The following is a 15,981-nucleotide window of genomic DNA, read 5'->3' on the forward strand; positions in this document are numbered from 1 at the left end:
AGGTCATTTGTCTCAGGTCATCACAGGGAGGATCTCAGGTGTGTCAAAACTCAAGGTGAGAACTGAAGGAATCAATCAGCATGGGAACCAGCCCCTACCTGCCCTCCTGCCATGTGTGGAAATCCCTAGGGACCTTGAGTGGGTTCTCTCTCCTCATCAACTCTTTCCTCTGTGTTGCAGAAGAAGGCCTTTGCCTTAAGTAAGGTGGGCACATGGATCAAAAGAAATATTCCAGTCCTTGTTATTTATCAAGGTGAGGATAAGGTTAGTCTCCAATTCTAAGATAGATGGACTGCACTGGACTCTCCCTCTCCAAGTCTGTCCTCATTGCTGTGAGCTGCACACTGTCCTAACCTATTGTTCCCAAGGAAAGTCAAGTGGCATCATACTCAGAACAGCCAGCATAACAATATCCCTGACAGATCTCAGGCCCAAAGGGAGGCATGGGACCTGGATAGTGCCCAGCTTCCCATGGCTGAAGTGGCAGAAGTCACTGTGACCACAGCAAGGGAGGTATCAGGGGGAGGAACACCAAGTTCTCCCCAGCGGTCTCCTAGAGTCTCCTCTCCACCCACTGTCATGGGCTCCATTGCAGGCAGACCTTCTGATGAGGACTCCTGAAATCAAGCAGTAGAGCAGGAAAAACCTGTGCAACTCCTGCGTGATGCACTAAAACCAAAGATAGTTGACTTGGTGCAGTTCCTGTTCCTCAAGTATAGAATGAAGGAGCTGACCACCAAGGAAGAAATGCTGGAATGTGTCACCAAAGAATATCAGGAGTGTGATCTTGTGATCTTTAGTGAGGCCTGAGTGCATGAAGCTGTTTTTGGCATTGATATGGTGGATATTCACTACATTGACATGGTACTATGTTCACTACCATTGTTCACTACTACATACTTGTCACTGCTCTAGGGATCGCCTATGATGGGATGCTGCATGGTCCCCAGGGCTTACCCAATATGGGTCTCCTAATAATGTCCCTGTACATTATTTTTATAGAAGGTAACTGTCAGTGAGGAGAAGTTCCGGGGAGTGTTGAATAAATTAGGCTGCTATGCTTGGTGTAAACATTTCATATTTGTGGAGCCCAGGAAACTCTTCACTGATGATTTTGTGCAGGAAGGGTCCCTGGAATACAGGTGGGTACCTGACTGCGATCTGCCTTGCCATGGGTTCCTGTGGGGCCCAAAGGCCCATGTTGGGACCATCAAGATGAAAGTCTTGGAATTTTTTGCCAGGGTCACTAGGAAAGATCACAGATGAGATGTATGCAGAGGCTTTGAGAGGTGAGGGAGAGAGAGTCTAGGCCAGAATTGCATGACACATGCCAATGCTTCCCTGTCCATTACAAGTTCTAGTGCACTAGGAGTTTCCAAACAGCATAAGTTCAGGAAGAGTCAGAGTGTCAGGCTTGGCCTGGTGGGAGTACAGTGTGAACCACTCCATTTTTTTTTTGCCTGTTTGTGTGACTAAGGGATATGCTTTTGTTATATTTCCAAGTTTTGTTACTTTTAGTAGAAGGCTCATAAAGTTGAGATTTTTATCTCTACAGATTACATTAGTAAAACATCTATTTTTTCCTGAGTTCGGAATTTTATTATTCTGAAATAATATTAGAATGTCTTTCATCTAATTTGTAATTTGTCATAAAAGACCATGCATTCAAATTTTAATTTCCTTGGGAATGGGAAATGACTTGGCAATAACATGAAGAACAGAATAAAATCAGTTTTTATTGTGTGATTATATTTAGTCTCTCATTCTGGTGAAAGAATTAAAATTAAAGCTAAAGTATTGTAAATCGAATCTCTGCCCCAACCTTTGAATGACAGCTGCTCTTTGCAAGACCCTGTTAATACCATCCCTCTCTTATATTCCATTTGGGAAACTGAGGATCTTTTTTTTTTTCTTGATATTCCAAAATGACTGCCCACTTCTCTTAGCAGAGTAAACACAGCCCAGCCCTTCTCCTCCAGTGGCCCTCTGCCACATAATATTCAAAGTCCTGACACATCACCATAAGTCACCACTTCCAGAGCTATCTGGCATTGTTCTGGACCTGACCACCTAGGTAATAATCACAGCCCCGCCCAATAATTCTAACTCAGCACCCATAGCCTGTCCCCATTTTTCTTTTTCAGTTGTGGGGCACATTACATCAGGATGCAAAGCCTTGCCTCCAGTTCATGTGTCAACTCTCAGCCGCATCCTGGTATTTCTGTGACCCTGCCTACCGATATCAACACTCTCAGCCCTGCCCACAACTCTTACCTATTCCAAAGGTCTCTGCCCTCCTCCAGTGACCCTTTGCTGCATCAAGTCATGACATAAAGCTTCTTCCCAACAACTTCCTAAGTTTCTGTTCAGGCTCACTATGGTACTCCTGTGTCCCCTAGCACCTAAGCCAGTATTCATAGCCATACCCCCAAATCCAATTTCATTACTCATTGTCATCCTCTGGTACTCCAGTGGTCCCTCTCACCCAACTCAGTACTCACAGACCAAAACCCATTTGAAGAATTCTAAGGCATCCTACAGGATCCAAAGTCCCATCCTCAACTCCAACCAGGATGCTCACAGCTCAGCTGGGCTTCTCCCCAGCCCTGCCCTCGCATTCTAACTCCTGACTCCCAGCTGGCCTCTGCTTCTCCTGCAGCCAGGGGATGTGGATCCCCTACACACACACTTCTCTGTTTTCTCATGGACTTTCATCCTGCTCCTCTTTAACCTCAACCTTCTCTCTCCATCCCACCCAACACTCCTTGTGAATAGCCTCATCCTGACCCTTCTTAATCCACTGGCTCCTCTCTCACTTCTTTCCCTTCCTGGTCACCTACTGCAAACCCTGTCCATTTCCCTCTGTCAGAGTTCCTCAGGGTCTGGTGAATCCGACAGCATCTCCTGGTGGCCAGGGCAGTGTACTGCGAAATTACAGAAGTGAGTGGCTTTCTAATCATAACTAGTAAATAGCTGTGGGTCTAATGGGCTGAGGATGTGTGTACACATTGAAAGTGCACAACCCTAAGTCTGGATGAACATACATGCATGAATACGTGTCTGCCTAACACCCTTACAAAAGGATGACTGAGGTTGGGCGAAGGATTCAGAGTTAATGTTTGCAAATGCCTCTCAGCAACTTCACCAGGGGCAGCTGAGGCACACACAACAATCTCTGATCTCCATATATAGCCTCATCTCCTGACCTGGGCATGGAGGCTATTCATCCTGAACCAAAGGACTGACTGTGGCACAGGGAGGTGGAGACCTGGGCTACCTGGTAGCCAGTGACCAATTGTAAGAGAAGGGAGCAGTGAACCTTAGGGATAGCCTGTGCACTTAGCCCTCCACAGACCATACCTCTGATAGTAGTTTTCCTCATTGTAGGGATAAGAATCCATGCAGGACAAGACCAAGGTGACCCTGGCCTACCCTGCCCTCTTGCCAGACTCTCACATCTTCTCTCCTCCTCAGTGTGGATGTGGGCAGGTGGAAAGCACATGTACTGCTACACATGGACCAGCCCCTTCTTGCTTTTAGGCTGTGAACTCACTGAGACTGCAGATGGTGAGGGATAAAATTCTGTGGCCTGTGACACATGCTGGTGTGGTCTACAAATGATTACATGTCTCAGATGTGCCCTGAAATGTCACTCATTTAGATGATCCACTGCTGATCTCTGTCACAGATCAACGGTGTCCTGCTCTACAACAGGTCCAAGGCAAAAGGATGGAACTGGAATAAACTATCCCTGTCTCTGGAGAACTTGGGGAGCTCAAAGAGTAGGATGAAGATGACTAGAGAAAGACACCCAGAGAGCAGAGTGTGATCAGTGTGCTGACAGATGTCACCCAGACCTAATTGAAGACACAGGAGGGATGTCCCCATTGGCCTACTCAGGGTGGGACAGCTGAGTGGGCTGGCTTTAGCACAAAGTAGCATTTTTGACTTCACTACTTTTCCTGAATGTGTGTGTCTTTGGTACCAATATTCTCGGCTCCACAGATGAGCTAGGTGGACTGATCACATGGAGAACATAGATGACAGTCTCACTCAGGGCTTGGTTCTGCTGAATATGGCAGTGGGAAGCTCCTCACTGGCCTGGCTCTAGGACCACATCAGGCACCAGTCAGCAGAGCAGAAAGACCATTCTGTAAGTAGGCTGAGATCAAGGTTACAGTCTCTGGTCTCAATGTTTCATTTTCCCTTCTCTTGCAGTTGTTCTAGGACCGTAAGAGTAAGGATTGCTGAGCTTGAGGTCATAGGCAGCACAGTCATCCACCTCACTGCCTCCAAACCAGGTCTCCAGCACCAGGATATGTGGTTAGCATGAATATCTGAGGTGATAACAAGTTTCCCAGCCAAGTCTCCAGCTGAGCATATGTGGCTCCCATGCACAGCTGAGAGAATAACCAGGGTCGTGGACTACAGCTTCTGGTCTAATTTAGGTCCCCCACTGTCCCATGCTGTCCTGGACTCCTGGGACTGCAAGCTGTTGCCTGGTGTTCACAGGCATAGACTCTGATACTCTCACCCAAGCTCTGAGTTGTCTTTTGAAAGGGGTGTAACCTCACACAAAGCCACACTTATACATGTACCTACACGTAAGTATATAGCCCTCCACCTTGCATGGGTGAGGCCTGTACATACTCAATCAGGCCACAGCAAGGACTTCTGCATCATTGACAGGAAGCCACACACTTGAGTCATGAAGCCCTGAGCTGAGCTGGCCACTAGGAGATGCTGGTGGACTCACTGGGTCTGAGGAACTCTGATTAGTGGGGGCAGGTCTGGGGTCTGCACTAGGGGCTGAGAAGGAAGAGGAGAATTGAGAAAAGGAACCAGAGGATGAACAGGGTCAGGAGGAGACCATGCAAGGTGGGGCTCTGAGTGATGAGGCCTTGGTGAAGGGCCTGGGGCAGGTCAGGGCACAGCTCTGAGGCTGAGGGTAACTAGTTGACAGAGGGAGCTGTGGGAGGAGCAGGCTGTGGATGCAGGAAGACAGGTGGGGGCTGTGAGTGTTGAGGGAAAGTTGGGCAGGAACTCTGGAATACCAGCCCTGGCCAGTTTGTTGAGGTTAAGGCAGGAGCAGTGCTCTGATAGGTGACATAGGAAATTGGAAGAGGGCTCCTAGTATTGACATTGGTGGGTGGGGCCATGGATATACAAAGCTAGGCTGTGAGTGGTGACTGAGGAAGTGGGGAGCAGAGCTGTGACCCTGACATGATGTGGGGCAGAGAGTGGAGAAGCAGAAGAAGAAATTTGGACTGTCAGATGTGATAGCTATTGGGGGAAACTTCAACACTCACCCATCTGGCTTACAGCAAAGCAGTGCCCAGATACTACACAGTATCCTGTGGGCTCCTTTCTGAGATGCCTGTATCATCCTTGAGGGGTACTCCCAGCATGCCCTCAGTCACCTATTGCCAAGCCTAGTGTTCCTAGTAGATGATGATGGTACAGTTCTAATGGCTACTCAATAGGGGACACAAACACGACACATGTAGTGACTCAGTTAAAGATAAGTACAGTGTAAGGCTGCTGGGAGGAGAGCCAGGCAAACCTCAGCTTTCTCAGAGGCCCTGGAGCTAAACCCAGAATCACACCACAGCCATGCCTTTCAGGCGCAGCCATTAAACCTCACTTTCCCTACATGTCTCCCCTGTGCCCTGAAACCTCAATGAACGTGGTAACATACTGCTTGTGCTTATCACAGACCAATGTTACCCTACTTAATGACAGTCCCAATGCAAAGGCTGGGATTGGGATATCCTCTGCTCCATCTGGGGAGTCTAGGAGAGCTCACAGAATATGACAACAACAGCTGAAGAAAGTCACCCACAGGATAGTGTGTCCTCAGTGCTAACAGTGTTCACTGAGTCCTAGGGAACACACAGGAGGCAGGCCTCCTTTATGCAGGGGCTCATAACTGAGTGTATTGACTTTAGCACAAATGGACATTCTTGGTTCCTTGACATTTTCTGCCGGTGTACCATGCAGAATATTGCCATGGCTAGCAATATTCTCAGCTGCCCAGAAGAGCTAGGACCCTGGGTCTCTTAGGAACATAAATGAGGACCTCACTCATGGCTTGTTTCTTTTAACTGTGACAGTGGTATGCTCCTCCCAGCCTGGCTCCAGGACAACATCAAGCCCCAGTATTCAGGACACAAATTCAGTTTTATTAGTTTGTTGAGCTCTGGTATAAGCCGGCAGAAGCTCACATGAGAAAAAATCCATCTCCCTGGATTAATATCTCTTTTGAAGTGGCAACAGTCAAAGGTTTGGATGTATAGACCACACTATCTTCAAAGTAATTAGTGGTAGACCACAGGAGGCATGGTGCCATCTGCCAGTCCTCTGCTCACAGTTTGTGATGTCAGTGAGGTTACAGTCTAAAAGTAAGGAGATCTATCTGCAGTAACACACTGGTGCTGCAGATGCCTGCAGCCACATGTAGCAGAGACGGTGTAATAAACAAAGCAGATCACAAGAGGAAGAGCAGTCCATTTTCATGGGAATTCTGGTAATAAATGGAGGCAGTTCTGTAATGATGTTGAAGTGACAGGAGGCATCTCAGGAGGAAAGAACCCAAGTCAGACTCTGTCATAGATGAAATGTGGGCCCATGACTTTTAAGGCATGATTGCCTTCATAGGCTCTCATGAGGAAGGGACTGTCTTCCACACCTTTCCCCTGCATATGTCCTTTTTCTTGGAGCTTCATCATACAGAAAGTAGGTGCATCTTACTATAAAGTAGAAAGCAGTCCCGTGTGGAGCCAAGATTCACTAAGGAGCTACTGCGTCCCAGGAACCCTGCTAATCAACATAAGTATAAATGGACTGTGTCTTAAAGAAATTCAGTGACCCTGTGTCAGTACAGACTCTAAGAGAGCAGCTAAGGCCTGAGGTGGGTTGCAAGGGCCTATTGCTGGGAGCATGGGGTGGGGATGGGAGTCAAAATGCTGTTAGAACACTGAGACTAAAGTAACTAAATGTCTGGAGTGAGACAGTGAAGGTGCCCTGTGTCATATAAGGTCAGAGGAAAAACTCTGTGCTCCTATCATAGATCAACACCCACAGCCCTACCTGGTATTCTCTAGGCCCAGGCCATTAGGTGAGCACTCATAGACCCGCCCTCTTCCTCAGTGGCCCTGTGTCACATTATGTCAGAATCCAAATCTCTGTGCTCTCATGATATGTAAGCACTTATAGCCCTGCCTAGCACTTGCTCCTCAGCAGGCATGACTCTGCCCTCCTCCTCCTTTAATCATCTGTTATATTATGTCAGGATCCAAACAGCCACTCCCTCATCGTAGGTCACCACTAACAGTCCTGCCCAGGTACTTCCAGGGTTGCGCCGATTTCACTCACAGCCCTGCCGCTCACACCCACCTCAGCATACAAAACACCATGCCCTACCCCAGGGGCCCTATGTCTCATAATGCCAGCACACAAAGCTCCACCTCCACTTCATGCATCACCACTCCAGACTCTGCACAAGTACTGGAAACAACCACTCACCTAGGGCAGTACTTAAGCCCTGCCCACCACTTCTACCTCAGCATGCATAACCCCACCCTTCCCTTTTAGCAGTTGTAGACCTCATTAAGGCCTCCACTTCATATGTCACTACTTAGGACAGGCTCCCAAATTCTACCTCAGCATGCACTACCATCTACCTTTTGTACCTCAACATTACAAGATGTTATTCTGCCTCAATTTAATCAAACGAATAATGACAGTTTACAGACTCTGAAGCTCTGACTTTCATAACTTCTTTCTTCCCAGCAATCCCTTTTTACCCAATGGTTCCATCTCTGTGTGTGAGTAGTCATCAGACCTCACGAGTTAGTGTTATGCATTTGGAGATTCATATTTTTTAGTGATTAATTTTTTTCTTTGACCTTTTTTTCATATACATATTGCATTCTGTTTATTCTTATTCTTCACACTCTGTAATCTCCCCCCGACCCCTGTCACCCCCCCTCCTCCTACAGGTCCCTTTCCCACATTCATGCCTTTTTATTTTTTTCTGATCCGGTGTTTTTGACCAGGACAATGTATGAAGTCATAGGTTTATATTTATCCAATGGAGACTGGTGGGATCAGAGTTTGATAAAGCACTAAAAGCATTGGCTGTCCTTTCCCCAGGACATATCTGTTTCCAATAGCTCAGTAGGAAAGGTTAGAGCCCCATGAGCCCCCTAACCTCCATCCAAGACTGGTGGTTGACAGGGAGGAGGCCGGGTGCAGACAACCACAGGTGTACTGAGATCATGTTTGCAATGACTGTGTCATGCCGTGAAGTTAGCATTTCACATCTCTTCTCCTTGTCCCTCAGCTCTGACATTCTTTCTATTCCTTCTGCTATGTTTGCTGATCCTTACAGGAGAGATATAAATTTCCTGACTAGGACTATGCACTAAACCATTATTTATTCTATGAGTATGCCTTACCATTTCATGTGAAGCAGCAGCATCTTCATGTCCTCAGCAAAGCATTCTGTCAGGTAGGGTGGCCTGCCCAGGTAAAGCTTCTTTTCTGACACTGGCATGTTGGCCAACTGACAGAAGGGCATGGCACTTGACCTGCAAGTGTTATCTACGCTACTCAGATGTCTTTAACCAGTAGATCCCATCCTTTGGTGTCCCCACCCCTGTCAATGATGCCAAAATGTTTCTGATCAGGAGCTGATGGTCTCCACTCAGCACCAAATAACTCTGCAGAAGCACAACTCAACTTCTTGCCCAGCATCTGCCATATACTACTATAACCCAGCCCCAGGGATACAGCCATTCCTACTATCACATTGGGGAGGGATAGTCCCTGATACATAAAGAAGTCAGCCACTAGAAAGTGCAAAAATAATGACAACAGTTGCTTCTGTTGCTTACAAACGGTTGCTTAAAAAATAAACATCACCTACCTCTCTTCAAACAACCTCATGCCATCAGAGCAGTATTTCTCCTAGGTCCAGTTACAGGAGCAGTGGCATGGCCTCTCCTAATGCTCTCCCATCTTCTCAAGTAAAATACAAAGGAGAAAAGAGCAAGGAACACAAATGCCCAGCCTTTATGTGGCCACCCCCTTAGTGCAGCCTGAGGAATCATGCCTGAATTCCAGAGGCATGGAACCTGCTCAAAGGACTCATGGGCCACTCTCAATGGGAGCTGCTGGCAAATTCCAGCACAGTGGTCTAGCCTTTGTCTGTCTTTTGCTCTGTACAACCAGTAGAAGAGTTAGCTCTTGGGCTCTATCTTCCTTGAAGGCTTTGACAAAACTCTCAGATTCTTCTATGTTGTTATTGATATCTCATATTATTTTAGTCAATCTGAATCGATCTAACACTTTTCATGGCTCAGAATACAAACTTGTGGTTAATGTTGCATTTGTACTTAAAAAACTGTGTTAGTATTTATAGGGGAATACTCCTTATTTATCGGACCTAATGTATTACACCATGCCATGATTATGTTAAATCAATTTTTCTGGCAGGTGCTGAGTGAGGTAGATGTTCTCTCCTATTATTATCTTTCTATGTCCATCCAGTGATGCCGTGAATGTTTGAAGTCTCTGGGGACACCTGTGAAGGGCTATGTAGGTTGGGTTAGAATCTGGGCATGCCTATGAGGGATAATCTAGTTTACTTAAATGAAGAGGGCTCGCCCATCTTAACTATGGGTGGGCACCGTTCCATGATCTGGGATCCTGAACTGAATAAAAACAGGAAAGGGAGACGAGCACTAGCATTCATCTAGCATCCTGACTACGGACACAATGTGACCAAATGGGTCAAGCTCCTGCTATGATTTTCCCACCATGGGGTGGGGGGGTTATTCCCTCCAACTGTGAGTCAAATTAACAGTTCCTCCTCTATTTGCTTTGGTCATGAATTTTGTCACAAAAAATGAGGAAATTAACTATTACAGAAAACTGGTACTGAGCGGTGGAGCAATAGCTGTGATAGACCTGATCTTGGATTCTTGGCCTTTGGAATTGGTTTGCAGAAGGAAATGGAAGTGTTATGAAAATTATGTTTGAAAAACCATACATGTTGTAAAGACGGCTTAATGAGCCATTCTAGTGGGGGTATAGAAGTCCAGAATGCCACAAGAAACACAGAAAGTGGAGCACTGGTTCATGAAGCTTCAGAGGGGAACAAGGTCTCTACTGGAAACTTTTCCAGAGGCCATTTTCCCTGCATTCTGGCAATGAAAGTGGCTGAATTCTATTGATGTGCCAAGAACTTATGTGAGGATGAATTTAAAAGTAATGAATTAATTTCTTTGACAGAGCAAGTTTCAAGATACCATGACATTCAGCCTATGGCATGACTTGTGCTCAGTGCTCTTATTCATTAATAGTGAAAGAGTGAGAAAAGATATGAAAATATGAAGTTTAGGGAGTAAAGCTGAATGGACAAGTTGAAAATTGTGGACAAGAAGTGTGTAAATGAAAACGAATCTGTTATTGTTAAAGAGAAACATCATTTCCTTCATTGGGACAATAGGAATGGTGTCCTGAAGGTAAGACCCAACCCACCAAAGGCTCCAATTTGCCTAAATGAAAATTTATTTAAAAGGAAAAATCCTGAGCTTCTGATTCACAGAAGTGAATGACTGGCAAAAACAACTGCCTAAGAAGGTGATTTTGCAGACTCAGCTCACCAAGGAATATTGAGGCTGCCACCACTGTGGTCTAAAGGATCAGGCTCCATCTGGAGACCTTAGTGCAACTTTATAGCACCATCCATGTGGTACTGCTTTTGCAAACATGAAAGATGCAAGGGCGAAGGCATCTTATAGTCTCACTCCATGGCTTCAGAGAGCCACTGAAGGTAGACAATGTGTGGCAGGGTCTGAGTCCCTGAAAGCAGTCCTTAAAAGGCTGCTGTGTAAAGCTATGAAAATGAAGCCTAAGTTGCAGTGGAGACCACAGGATATTGGAGATGCCAGGGCCATAGGATGTCTGCCTGGAGAACTGCAGACATGAAATTAAGCTAGCCCAAGGGATGTTCTACCTGTACTATGGGCAACAGAGCTATAGGTTGGGGCTACCAAAACACTTTGGAGTCTAGATAATTCAGTTACAAACGCTTGCTGTGTTTTGGGCTTGATTTGGCCCTGCTATTTGTCACTGTGTCCCCATTCCTCCATGTTAGAGTGGGAGTGTTTATTCTGTGATACTGTACTTTGGAACTATGTTTTAAATGTGATATCTTTGAGCTGCATTTGGTGGTGCACACCTATAATCCTAGCGCACTGGGGGCCAAGACAGGTGGATATCTGTGAATTTGAGCCAGCCTAGTCTACATAATAAGTTCCAGGCCATCCAGAGCCATATACTAAGAGCCTCTCTCAAAAAACCGTGGTAAGTTGGGGTGTGAAGTTGACAAGCTAGGAAGGCTAGTATCGGTCTTCAAACTGACAGGGTCTAGAATCACCTAGAAGACAAGCCTACAAGCAAATTTGTGAAGGTTAGGGTGAGTCTGGGCTAGAGTTAGAGGTCTGTCAGTCCACACGTCTCTGCTACATTCCTAACTGGTAGTTGGAGTCCACCTGGTGGACTGGTTCTGGTTCTGGTTCTGGTGAACCAGAGGCAAAATACATGTCAAAAGGGTTTTCATCAAACTTCTGAAAAAGAAAAATCTTAACTGAATCTTAAAGACAGGTGCCCTTTCCACTGTTCTGGTGAACCAGAGGCAAAGTACATGTCAAAAGGGTTTTCATCAAACTTCTGAAAAAGAAAAATCTTAACTCTTAACATTGACAGTTTCCATGAAACAACATCTTTTAAGATAATGTCATGGCTTTTTCATGTTCTGCAAAGTCAACTCCAGTTGCCAGTGTATAATACCACATACCTAAATTCTGAATTTTAGAATCTTAGCTAACAAGCTGCTGTTCCAGCCAAGGATGATGAAAACTAATTAGAAACAAATAGGAAAATGAGACTTCATATTTCTTTAAGATATACCTGTTGTAAATGCTGTGAACCTCCTAAGTTTGTCCTCTGAGTGGGACAGAAAGATGTCTGGAACATCAAACTTTAGTGTAGGATTGCTCAATGCTCACAGTCCCACTGTTGATACCTGGGCCCTGGGTACCAGCCCATGTATTAACAGCACAACCTTTTGTCTTAGAACTCTCTGCTCTATAGCCAGGCTTTCCCTGTCTTCCAGAAAGAAATTGAATCTGTTAAAATAGTCTGGTGTTCTTCAGGGGGCATCAGGTCCTATACTACATTCTGAACCTCTTATCTAATAAACACTGTTCCAACTATACCATTAATGTGAATTTATTAGCAGCTACATTCAAAGTAAAATAGAAACATGAGGGATTAATCTAATTATGTATTTTATATTTATCTGATTGTCTCTAATAATCATTTTGACATATAAAGTAATATAGAAGGATTGTTAGAACATTTTTGTTTGTATTAAGTCTTAGCACATAGTGCATTATTTATCTTAATAGCATCTCATCCATTTGGCCACATTTCAAGACTCCAGATCTACAAGTCACCAGCGGCTTCCATGCTGGGAAGAACAGCTCTGATAAATAGCATTCTTGCCCTGCCTGCCTGCTTTAGACCTCTGTTTCCTCACTTCATAGTAAAGGTTCTGGCTATTAATTTTTTTCTGTTCTTGGATATCTAAGGAAACCATCCAGTTTATAATGCGCAAATTATAGATAATGTTAAATAAGAGAACAGAATCAGAATTTGAAATTATCTTAAGTTAGAATAATGTCAGATGTGTAAGGCCCTAGGTTCAATCTCTACTACTATTTTTAAAAGAAAGAAAGAAAAACAATCCTCAGGTATAGTATGGAAATAGGTTGGTTTGTCTTTTTTATTTGTTTTTGTTTATTTTTTTAAGTTTTTATTTTTTATTTCTCAGCCTATGATTTTATCTCTAGAAGTTCAACTAGGTGTTTTACATTTTCTGGAGGGCACAGATGAATGTACACTGCAGCTGTAGAAGAGCAATAGAAAAATGCCAGAAAATCTCCCATGTCCTCACCATAAGCCCAACGCAGAGGCAAAGTCACTGCCATGCACAACCTAAGACCTTGGGGAGGGGGTTGTGGGGAGTGAAAACCTTTTGAGGAGGCTGAAATTGCTGCCCAACATTGGGAAATCCTCCATCCTCCAATCTGCTCCACCATCAGCCCACCACTGAAGGAACTGGAACCATGGAACAAAGATGACAACCTCATCTCCAGGTTCATGGAAGGGGATCACAGCCTCAGCTCATATGAGGGGACAACTCTGACTCACAGGAGGGACCACAGGCTCAGCCCCAGATTTATAGGAAGGGATGGCAGCTCCAGGATCATAGGAGAGGACCACAATTCCAGCTCACAGAGGGGACCACAGCTCCAGGTCACAGGAGGGAATCACAACTCGGGCTCCTGGGAGTGGACCACAGCTCTAGATTTACATGAGGGTATCACAGCTCTAAGTTAACAGGAGGAGACCACAGTTCCAGACTCATAGGAGGATAACCACAGCTTCAGGTTCATGGGAAACATTCACAGCTCCATGCTTACATAGGGGCCTACATCTCCAGCTCACAAGACAACCACAACTCCAGCTCATTGGAGGTGACCACAGCTTCATCTCATAGGAGGAGATCACGTCTCCAGACTCACAGGAGGGGGCTACAGCTCCAGGTTCATGGGGGGCACTACAGCTCCAGCTCACAAGAGACAATCATAGCTCCCACTCACAGTATGTGACCACAGCTCCATCTCATCATACATCCAGGCTCATAAGACAGGCCTATATCGCCAGGCTCATGGAATACAATCACAGCTCTAGGCTCACAGGTGGGGAACCACAGCTTCAGGCTCATAGAGTCTGTTCCAGGCTCACGGGGTGGGGCGGGGGGTGTTACAATTTGAATTACACTGATTGCTTCTATTTTCCTATCTCCATCACTCAGTCCACATGATTATACTTGTAGTTTTAAGAAGAGTATTTTGGTTTCTGTGAAGCAAGCAGAAGCAAAAATTACTTGTGGGCTCAATGTACTTGTTGTCTCAAATTCTTGGTAGAGGGACATCAGTAATGGAAAAAACCACAGATGGATGAAGAGTTTTCTTTTTCACGGTCAAGGATCTGGTTGGCTTATTAGTAATATTATTATTATTATTACTATTACTATTATTTTATTTTATGTGTGTGTTTTGTATGTAAGTGCAGGCCAGAAGAGGATGTTGGATTCCCTGGAACTGGAGTGACAGATGATTGTTAGCCATCATATGGGTGTTGGGAGCTGAGCCAAGGTCCTCTGCAAGAGTAGCCAGCATTCTGAACCACTGACTCATTTCTCCAGCTCCTGGTTGGCTTTTCTGAGGTCTGCTGTTTTCACAACGTCCTCCATGGTCAGGGGAAACAAGGGATGAGTCATCATTTTACTGGAGTCACTTTTTAAATCTTCCTACAGCCCATTATGTCCCTTGTTCTCTGTGTGGAGTTCAGGTTCAGCCACAGTTTCTCTGGTACCTGCGGCCATGGCACGAGGATCTTGCCCCCCACCCCCTAGTTACTTTCTTACTTTCCAAGACCTGAGTTCAGAATTTTGAAATCGATATTGAAATAATCCAGGTATAACTATTGCATTCCAGTTCTCCCCACTTCCTGCCATCCCATGAAGTGATTTGAACTTGATTCCCTTCCCTGATGTCTTGAGGCACAAAGCTGTGAAGGACATTTGGTAGTCTGCTTGTTCAAGAAGTGGAGTGATCATTGCCAGCTAGACTGCAGCAACAATCAATCTGAAGTAATTCCACTGTCCCCCTGCCCCCACCCCGCGGACTGTACACAGGTCAAGCATGGTGTCTCCAGGCTATAGGCCAAAGGCCAGGACAGGCAGCAAGAAGGCAACATCCATCAGGTGGTAGTTCAGAAGTCCTGAGCTGCCAAATCTGGCAGAAGAGAAGCAGTTGACATCCTCTGGAGAAAGTGAAGCACTGAAGGTTCAGAATGCAGCCTGGGGATGGCATTGAAGAAAGGCCATTCTTGGGATCTAGTTACCAGTGGGAGATGGATTCACTAACAAAATGTCTGGCACTTAGTTGCTATAGCTTAGCGTAAGATCCCAAGCAGCAAAATTATTGACTCACGCGACGTACTTCTGCTCTGAGAGAAGAGGTACACAAGTTGATGGCCAAAGGTCCCCCAAAGGTCTCAAAATTTTGTAGAGCCAGTTGATTAACAGGGAATTTGGAATCTGTGATAACTAACCCCTTTCTTATATTTATATCTCTGTGGGACTGGCATGAAATCCACAAGCTTCAGCAGCTCCCAAACTTCCAGGCTTCCATTAAAGACTGGTGATTCTGTTGCACACATGCAGTTCTGTTGGTCACATCCACAAAATTGTCTGATTGTCCTGGGTCCAGAGATGCAAATAGAGTCACTGTGTTCCAATATTCATATAGAGGGGCTAGTGTCAAAGACCTGAGCTCAGCTGGCAGCAGATGAGACACATGGGTCAGTTCTGTGACTACTGAAGCTGATTCTGTTTGGTGGAAATCTAGTGTTCAGGAAAACAGTCCTAAGAAGCCATTGTGGCCAGAGACCAAGGACCAGCACCTGTCTTCCCCCAGCTGGCCATCTTGGAGCAAATGAGGCCTCCAGGCTGCCCAGGCTCACTCTTCACAGATGGTTTATTAGAGATGCAAACTTTATATAAAATAGCTAAATTTTTTGTAAGTTTGCAACCAGTACAATTTTTAAAGTTCTTGGCTAGTAAGATTGCTCAGTGGATAAAAGAAATTGCTTGTAAGTAAGACAACTTGAGTTTGATCCCTGGATTCCCACAGAGAAAGGACACAATTGATTCTGAAAAGCTGTCCTCTGATGTCCACATGTGTGTTGTGACATTCATAACCACACACCATACACACTCACAGACCAATATAATAATAATAATAATAATAATAATAATAATAATAATAAGCAGGGGAT

At 45.2% G+C, this 15,981-nt stretch overlaps 1 pseudogene; it reads right to left on the bottom strand.

The window, feature by feature from the left end:
• Nucleotides 1–1,047: 1,047 nt before the first annotated feature.
• Nucleotides 1,048–15,363, bottom strand: LOC103733950 (annotated as a pseudogene).
• Nucleotides 15,364–15,981: the final 618 nt, after the last annotated feature.

Source organism: Nannospalax galili, unplaced genomic scaffold (assembly GCF_000622305.1).
Source record: "Nannospalax galili isolate Female #2095 unplaced genomic scaffold, S.galili_v1.0 scaffold5716, whole genome shotgun sequence".
NCBI classification, from domain to species: Eukaryota; Metazoa; Chordata; class Mammalia; order Rodentia; family Spalacidae; genus Nannospalax; species Nannospalax galili.